General features: G+C 44.2%; 1 pseudogene; it reads left to right on the top strand.

The window, feature by feature from the left end:
- The first annotated feature begins 688 nt into the window (after positions 1–688).
- Positions 689–2,516, top strand: LOC100961555 (annotated as a pseudogene).
- The last annotated feature ends 4,660 nt before the right edge of the window (positions 2,517–7,176 follow it).

Genomic DNA, 7,176 nt, shown 5'->3' with positions numbered 1-7,176 from the left:
GCGCCGAGCCCCAAACCCTTTTTAATTTGGTTGTTTGCTTTTTTTATTACCGAGTTTTAAGTGATCCTTACATATTCTAGACTTGCAAATATTTTCTTCCTTTCTCCATTGCCTTTTTGTTTTCTTGATAGTGTTCTTGGAAGCACAAAAGTTTTTAATTTTGATGAAGTCCAAGTTTCCAAGTTATATCTATATGTTTCTTTTATTGCCTGTGTTTTTGATGTCACATCTAAGAACCCATTACAAATCCACGGTTATGAAATTTTATACCCATATTTTCCTTTACGTATTTATGGCTTTGGCTTTTACATTAGGTCCTAAACTATCTTTGTAGATAGTTTGAGGTAAGAGTCCAACTTTTCCTTTCCTGGGTGGCTATCCAGTTATCCCAGTGCTATTTATTGAAAAGACTACTGATTACAGATAGAAAGGAGCTATAGGGAAGTATGAGAAAAGTCTGGCCTCCTAGATAAGAAAGTTAAAAAAGGGCCTGTAGTAAACAGCTAAGGAATCTTGTGACGCAATTGATCAAGTATGTCCTATTCGCCCCAAAATGTAGTTTTTAGTTTGGAACACAGAGTGCAGTAATGGTCACAGTTACAGAACAGAGCACACAGCAAATGTCACAAATGTCACAAGACCAGTAGACAGCACCATATAATTGTCAGGAAAATAGCAGGTAGCCATGATGGCCAAAAAGAAACAAAAATGGGCCCGTGTAGCACCTGAAGCAATCCATGATCATGGAGTAGACAGGAATACCTAAAGACCTAGGAGGGACCAATGGGAAGCTTTATAGATGGTTACAGAGGGAACTAAGAGAAGATACTTAAACTTGTGCATTGCCTTTGTGTGACGTCTCAGCTCACTGGCAAGCGGGAACCTTTTCCTCTCTCCGGAAAAGTCTACACTTATCTATGGTTTTCTTTTCTTTCTCTCTCCCTCTCTCTCTCGTTTTCTTTCTACAAGAAGAGAGTATTGGACAGATGTAAACTGAGAACATTTACAGTAAAAGTAAAGTAAAATGACACAATCCAGAAATAACCGAGGGTCATTTTGACTCTGCCACGTGCTCACTGTGCTCTACTTTAAATAAGCTGCTGGTAGGAGGCTCAGGGCCCCAGTGTGGCTGCGACTATGGGAGTCCACTTGCTAGCAAGGCCCTCTACACCGGGCAGATGCTGGAAGTGTCACGCAGCTGTTTGCGGGTGGGGCCGCGGCGGTCTCGGAGCAGGACCACCTGAAGGTGGCAGGCATCTCAGCATTGCTGATGGTGGACTCGGGGAAGCCTAGCTTCAAGGCAGGAGCTGAGGTCGAAGGGCTCTGGGGGCTGTTTGTGCCAGCGTTGGACAAACCTGAGACCGACCCACTCAGCCATCTGGACAGGTGCGTGGCCTTCATCAGTAAGGACCGCGCTGAGGGCCATGCTGCGTTGGTGCACTGGTCTCTTTTCATTGGTGTAGGAGTCAGTCAGAGTGTCGCGATAGTTACTGCTTTTGGATGAAGATTGACCTATTTCCCTTGAAGAAGCCTATGAAAATCTCCAGACTATCAAAACAGATGCTCAGATGAATGGGGAAGTTTGGGTAGCATTCGAAATTATACCACCTGGGTTATGGGCAGTATAACTACGGGCAGTATGGGTTATGAAGTGGATATCTCTAGCACAATTTATAAGTAATATCCTTTACAAATGGTTACAGAGGCTGGGTGCCTATGGCTCAAGTGGCTAAGGCGCCAGCCACATACACCTAAGGTGGCAGGTTCGAATCCCCAGCCTGGGCCTGCCAAACAACAATGATGGCTGCAACCAAAAAATGGCCAGGCATTGTGGCGGGTGCCTGTAGTCCCAGCTACTTGGGAGGCTGAGGCAGGAGACTCGCTTGAGCCCAGGAGGTGGAGGTTGCTGTGCGCTGTGATGCCACAGCACTCTACCCAGTGGGATAGCTTGAGGCTCTGTCTCAAAAAAAAAACCAAAAAACAAAAAACAAATGGTTACAGAGAAGTATCCAGAATTGCAGAATTTACCTCAAGAACTCTATGCTGTTGACCCAACAACCATTTCACAAGAATAGAAAGATAAGGTTCTCTACAAATGTAGAAAGGGCAAGACAATCCTTCTTTTGAAGTTCTGGTATTTTGGATGAAGGAAGTGAGCCTGAAGCCTTTGTCCACAAGAGAATGACACTACCTTTTGTGTTTAGCACAGGGCATCAGCCTCAGTGTGCTTCTTATTTCATTGAGCCTGTACAGTGGATAGAATCTGCTTTATTGGGATTAATAAATGGACAGCTTCTTTGATCAAAATGCAGCACCAATTTGGGTTCCTTCAACTGGTATAGTGAACAGTCCACTGTAGCAGACGGATAGCACCTGCTTTTCAAATACATAAGAACAGAGTGGATGAAATGAAAGTTCTACCAGTTCTGGGGTCACAAACAAGAACAATGTGCACTTATAATATTTTATCTCTTGGGAAGAAAATTGCTGATGATATATATTACTCTTGTTATTAATTCACAGTTTTTAGGCCATCAGCATTTCATTTGAAAGTGAGAAGATAGGGTGGTGCCTGTGGCTCGGTGAGCAGGGCGCTGGTCCCATATACCGAGGGTAGTGGGTTTGAACTCGGCCCCAGTCAAACTGCAATTTAAAAAATAATAGCCAGGCTTTGTGGTGGGTGCCTGTAGTCCCAGCTACCTGGGAGGCTGAGGCAAGAGAATTGCCTAAGCCCAAGAGTTGGAGGTTGCTGTGAGCTGTGACGCCACAGCACTCTACCAAGGGTGATATAATGAGACTCTGTCTCCAAAAAAAGCTTTACTTCTTCCTTTCCAATCAGAATGCCTTTTAAGTCACTGTTATTTTCTTGCCTAATTTATATTTTAAGGAATGCTTCTGGCTGCCTTGTAAGAAGACACCAAGTTAGGGTGTGAGTCGAGCAATGGTCCGGGTAAGGAAGGATTGCCTTGGGCCAGAGTGGGACCAGAAGAAGGGTGATAAAGTGGTTTAGATGTTTCTGTTTTGTTCTTTTCAATTTTATGTCTTCTATGTCTTATTGACTACTTTGGAGATTTTCTTTTTTAACCTCAACCAACAACAAAGCCAGCACTAACTGTTTAAAAGTCCTTCCATGGTAAAATTCTTAGTAAGCAGTTCTTCATGAAGGAAGCAGATACCAGACTGGAGGCTAAAGAAGTCCAAAACCTACATGTCCCGTCTCTGCAAGAACAGATCCTTCAAGACAGTTCTGATTGGAGGGAAGGTCTATTTTTATGAGAGAGAAAAGAGAAGTGTCCATCAACAGGACTCAGAAATGCTGCAAGCCTCAGCAACCAACTAAAGATAACCCAAGCAAGAAACTCTGCACCCAGACTTGAGGGGCTCTCAGTGCTGTGTTTATACAGGATAATTTCAGGTTCCCATGAGCAACCATGCCAAGCCTCCAGATTCTATACCTTGGGATGGAGGAGACATCCCAGCGAGGATGTAGCTAGCTGTTAACTAGCTTCACCAGGTTTCTTCTTTAGGAACTTGCTTCCTCTTGAAGGTAGCAATATAGGAAAACTCCCCAAGACCTCCTCACCCAAACCCTCCAAGCCAGTCATGATCTCTCCCTCCTGGCAAGTAGGACCCTGGGGTTCCCTGGACCTAGGGTGAAGCAGAGAAGGCATGTAGGGCACTTTCATGACCCTCAGAAAGAGGTTCTCCTTAAAGTTCATATCTTAGGCATCTCACTTGCCTCACCCTATGGCCAGGACTGGGTTTTTTTGTTTTTTGTTGTTTTTTTTTTAGACAGAGTCTCACTATGTCACCCTCAGTAGAGTGCTTTGGCATCACAGCTCACAGCAACCTCTAACTCTTGGGCGTAAGCGATTCTCTTGCTTCAGCCTCCAAAGTAGCTGGGACTACAGGTGCCTGCCACAACACCCGGCTATTTTTTTTTTTCTTTATTGCAGTTGTCATTGTTGTTTAGCTGACCCGGGCTGGCTTCAAATCTGCCAGCCTCAGTGTATGTGGCCAGTGCACTACCCATGGAGCTAAGGCCACCACCCCAACACTGGTTCTAATCCCAGCTCTTCTATGGCAGGCCATGTAGCTGGAGACAAGTCCCTTGTCCCTAAACCTCAGTTTACTCATCCAAGAAGTGAAATTGCTGGATTTTTTTTGTTTTTTTTTTTTTTTGAAATTGCTGGATTTTGATCAATATTTCCCAATAACTGGTCCATGAAACCAAAGTCATCCTTCATTTTCAGATTCACAGAACCTTTGCCAAAGGTGAAAAGCTACAAACAAAAATTACTTTATGAGAACGTAATGTGTGACTACAGAGTGTGGCAGATGTGCTCAGAGTCCTCCACATTACTTACCCCTTCTTAGAGAAATTGTGCCATCATATCTATAGCGCTATATGGGCTGCCCTAGCTACTTTTGTAATTTTGCTCCCTTCCCTGGCTGAAAGTGTTTGGATCAGAGGTAGACCCCAGACCCAAGGTAAATCCATCTATAGTCTGAACTGAGACAAGCAGAGGATCCCTCCCTTGGGCATTGCAGAGACTCCCTAACTGATGATGGAGGGCACTCCAGTGATTGGGTTAGACAGGCTGGAGGCTGATGGCCACAGAGGCCCATGTGCAAGCAGAGGAAGCTGGTTAAAGGAAAAAGGAGGGGCTCGGTGCCTGTGGCTCAAGTGGCTAAGGCACCAGCCACATACACCTAAGGTGACGAGTTCGAATCCACCAGCCCGCCAAATAACAATGACAGCTGCAACCAAAAAATAGCTGGGTGTTGTGGTGGGCGCCTGTGGTCCCAGCTACTTGGGAGGCTGAGGCCGGAGACTCACCTGAGCCCAGGAGTTGGAGGTTGCTGTGAGCTGTGATGCTACAGCACTCTACCCAGGGCGACAGCTTGAGGCTCTGTCTCAAAAAAAAAAAAAAAAAGGAAAGAGGAGGCAGAGAGCAGCAGCAATGAGTAAGTCCTGTGGCCGAAAAAGATGAGAAACTCCTTGTCTCTTGAGGTGATGAAGGTGTCTCAGTTCCTGCTTTTTCTGTCCTGCTGCCAATATGAGGTAGGGACTGTCCTGCATTCTTGAGCTCCGTCCTTACATAGACCACAGCCAAAGAAAGCTATAACGAAAGTGGAGGAAAAGGACAACCTATTCAACAAATACACTGATTACTATGCTTAAGGAAAGATTGAGAGAGAGTCCTGTCTCATGATGTAAACAAAAAATTCCAGAAGGATTAAACAATAATGTTTAGAAAAGAGAACTGAAACAATGCATATTTCTTTCTTCCCTCCCTCCTGAATAAGTTAGTCTGCTTCTTTTTATCTTTCTTCTTTTTTTTTTTTTTTTTAGACGGAGCCTCAAGCTGTCCCCCTGGGCAGAGTGTCCTGGCATTACAGCTCATAGCAACGTCCAACTCCTGGGCTCAAGCGAGTCTCCTGCCTCGGCCTCCCAAGTAGCTGGGACCACAGGCGCCCGCCACAACGCCCAGCTATTTTTTGGTTGCAGCCGTCATTGTTGTTTGGTGGGTCCGGGCTGGGGATTCGAACCCGCCACCTTAGGTGCATGTGGCTGGCGCCCTAGCCCGTTGAGCCATAGGCGCCAAGCCTATCTTTCTTCTTTTTTCCACATTTCCTCCCTCCCCTTCTCTTGGAGGTGGTGAAAACTACAAAGGTAGCAGCAGAGAGGTTTGGAAGCCAAGGTGGTGACCAGTGTGGTAGAGAAATTACATTCAGATAGAAGGACTGAGTACGGAAATAACCATGCTGGAGATAATGAGAGGGCGGAAAAGGGATTTGTATGTAAGGAAAGGAAAAACCTGAAACTTATACTGAGGTACCAGATTGGAATTGGAAGTACTAGTAGAAAATCATGGGTATTTAATATATATGGGTATTTAAAATATAACATATATTTTAGTATATACAATGTATATACATAGATAGATATGGAATAGTTATTGTTGCACATAGAGTATACACGTGTGTGTGTTTTCCTGCCTATATGTTCTACCTCTGTACACTGAGAAAGCCCAGAATTGATTACAGCTAAGTACCCAGATTTTAGTTTCCAAATATTATTCTCTCCTCCAGGATGCCCTAGAAATAGTTAATTCCGAGGCTCAGGCAAGGAAATGATAAGACAGCCTGAAACATTTTCTCATGCCAGAAAGTGAAGAATTGCTCAGTGAGTGATAGGAACATGTCTAAAGGACATGGGAATCAATTTTGATGGTGCTCCTAACCAAACCTAGAATAATTTGATATCAAAATAATGATAATAATACATTAAATCCATTGAATAAAATAGAAATCCATGAGCTGGTGGCTCACGCCTGTAATCTTAGCACTCTGGGAGGCCAAGGCAGGTGCATTGCTTGAGCTCACAAGTTCAATACCAGCTTGAGCAAGAGTGAGATCCCCTCTCTAAAAATAGCCAGGTGTTGTGGGCTGTCACCTGTAGTCCCACCTACTTGGGAGGCTGAGGCAAGAGGATTGCTTGAGCCCAAGAATTTGAGGTTGCTGTGAGCTATGATACCATGGCACTCTACCAAGGGCAACAAAGTGAGACTCTGTCTCAAAAAAAAGAAAAGAAAAGAAAAAAGAAATCCATGAGCCTACATGGATATAAATAAATGGAGGAACTTGGAAATGTCTTCTTATTAGTAGAATTCCAACTAATGAATGTAGCAGGCAATAGAAAATTACCATTTGACAGCAACCGTAATGTGGTTAATTCAGGCAAGAATCCTCAGTGGATACTAAGATTGAGTGGAGGTTTTAATAAGATGCAGAATACTGGCATAGTTTGAGCTTTATCTTCCCACAAAATACTTACAAATTACAAATAGGAAAATGATGAGTTAATGTGAAGAAACCTGGCAGACACCACATTGAGCTAGTGATAATGATTGACATCTCTGGTGAGGGGACAGATCCACGCCATGTGTCTCCTTGTGTGACATGGTGAGAAGAGAACAGTGTTACTTCTGTATTTTCCTCCCACGAATATGTGTCTGAGTCCTGCTCTGAGAAGACATCAGTGGAACCAGACGGGGCTTCCTCCTACAGACCAAAAGGCTTGGACTCTTAGGGTCATGAACGATGAGGAGACTGAAGGAGACTAAAGAAACTTGACTATTAAGTATAAAGTGGGCTCCTGCACCAGACAGG

Source organism: Otolemur garnettii, unplaced genomic scaffold (assembly GCF_000181295.1).
Source record: "Otolemur garnettii isolate 467f Iridium unplaced genomic scaffold, OtoGar3 scaffold00082, whole genome shotgun sequence".
Taxonomy (NCBI): domain Eukaryota; kingdom Metazoa; phylum Chordata; class Mammalia; order Primates; family Galagidae; genus Otolemur; species Otolemur garnettii.
The sequence above is the reverse complement of the archived record's forward strand: the minus strand, read 5'-3'. Positions and strand labels throughout refer to the sequence as shown.